Source organism: Hipposideros armiger, unplaced genomic scaffold (assembly GCF_001890085.2).
Source record: "Hipposideros armiger isolate ML-2016 unplaced genomic scaffold, ASM189008v1 scaffold_253, whole genome shotgun sequence".
Lineage (NCBI taxonomy): Eukaryota > Metazoa > Chordata > Mammalia > Chiroptera > Hipposideridae > Hipposideros > Hipposideros armiger.
Window position 1 is genome coordinate 1,028,241 of NW_017731603.1, and position 1,925 is coordinate 1,030,165.

The following is a 1,925-nucleotide window of genomic DNA, read 5'->3' on the forward strand; positions in this document are numbered from 1 at the left end:
AAAAAAAAAGTTTGAGCTCCATAGTTCTAGAGAACCAGGAAATGAACCAGCAAGGGAATCCAAGATGACCTTGTTTTTTCGTGTTCCCAAGGCGGGACAAGAATGACAGCAATTTAGTTTCCAGAGGAGGAAATGGAAGCTCAGAGAGATTTCGATTCAAAGGAACCTCAAAAGTAGTGCAGTTGGTTGGCAAAGGAAACAAGGCCACAGCTCCAGTGAACTGGCCTTCTGTCTGGCATGACTTCTGCCTGGGCCCAACCAATAGGAATGTGGGCCATTTGGGAAGTCCCGCCTTCTCCTAGCCCCACTGTGGGAAGAGTCTTTCAGCAGAGCAGCCTGGGGCTACCTTATCTGTGGTTGGGTGGAGGTTTGATCTGGGTGGGAATGGGATGGGGTGGCACGCCTGTGTGTCCTCAGAGCCTCCCCTCCGCATCTGCCAGCCAGCTTTATCAGTCACGCAACAGGTGTTTGACTGCCATCTGTCTGACTCCTGGATGGACTTTCAATTGGGAGCTGGGGACAGCACTGGGTCAGGGTAACTACTTTATGTAGTCAATGGCTGGTTTAAGTTGCTTTTGAGAAAATGTTGCTGGGTGTTAAAAAAAAAAAAAAGGAAGAAAAAAAAATGTGTTTAAAAAAGCCTGCTCTTGTTTGAGTGTTTTGAGCTGGTGGTAGAATTTTAAGGGGAGACCTGCCTCTGCCAGCTCACCCTCTTTCCCAAACCAAGACTCCTCGTGATGAAGTTGTTATTGCCCTTTAATGTCCCCCCACCCCCACCCCCCAGTCTTGGCAAGAGCCCTTCATTCAAGGCTGCCCTGCCCTGGGAGTCATGGGCCTCAGAAGGGGAAGGTATTTCTCACACAGAGAGTTTCAGGTGCACAGCAGGGGACAGAGCTCGGGCCTGGGTAGGGAGGGGCTTGACCAGCTGTCAATCATCCGATCCATGCGTGGTCAGTGCAGGCTGAGGAGGGCATGGTGGAAATGCCCAAGCTCGCGTGGTGAGAGAGGAGGCAGGAGGCCCTTTGCCTTGCCTTCACCTCTCTCTCCTGACCTCGCGCTCCCACCTTCCTCTGGTCCCAGCTTCCCACTGTGAATGGGGTTGTCCACTTTTAGGGAGTCATTTCTTTGGCTAAGCCCTGCGGGCTGAGGCAGCTTGAAGTGGCACTTTTGGGGAGAGGGAACCCAAAGACCCACCCTTTGGTGCTGTATGACATACAATGGGTTTCCAAGCACGGATGATGCCTTTCTCTGCTTCCAGCTGTGCCACTTACTGCCTGTGGGCCCCGAAGAGCAAGTCTCTTAGTCTCTCTGAGCCTTGGTTTCCTCATCCACAGCATGGGGACAAAAATAGGACCAGCTGTATAGAGATGGTGTGAGGATGAGATGAAATATCTATGTAACGGACTGAGCACGGTGGCTTCCTGGCCCATGTTCAGTGCTCAGAGCTGGTGCTCCCGGTTGTAGCATGGCTGGGCCTGGGGCAGGTGTGGGCAGGACTGACGCCTGCCGGGAGCTTTCCCAGCAGGAGGAATCCCTGCCCAGGACGCTTGGAGAACCAGCTCATTGGGCTCACACTTCTCTTTTCCACTTGAGACCCTTGTATTCTCAAAGTCATCTCGATCAACATTCATTATGAACAGAAGCTACCAATTATTGAGCACCTACTGTGTACTCGGCGCTGGGGGCAGTTCTTTACAGATGTCATTGTCAATCTCCCACACAGCCTCACAATGTGAGTTGACTATGTTCATGGAATAGATGTTGGGAGACGACAAATGTGCCGTCCGGGGTGACACTGCCAGCAACTGGCTGGGCCTGGGTTTGAACCATAAATCTGCCTCCTAAACCTACGCTTTTTACTTTCTGTCCCCCAATTGTGCCTCCAAAGTGCCAAGTTTGGGGATGCAGAGATGAGCAAGACCTAG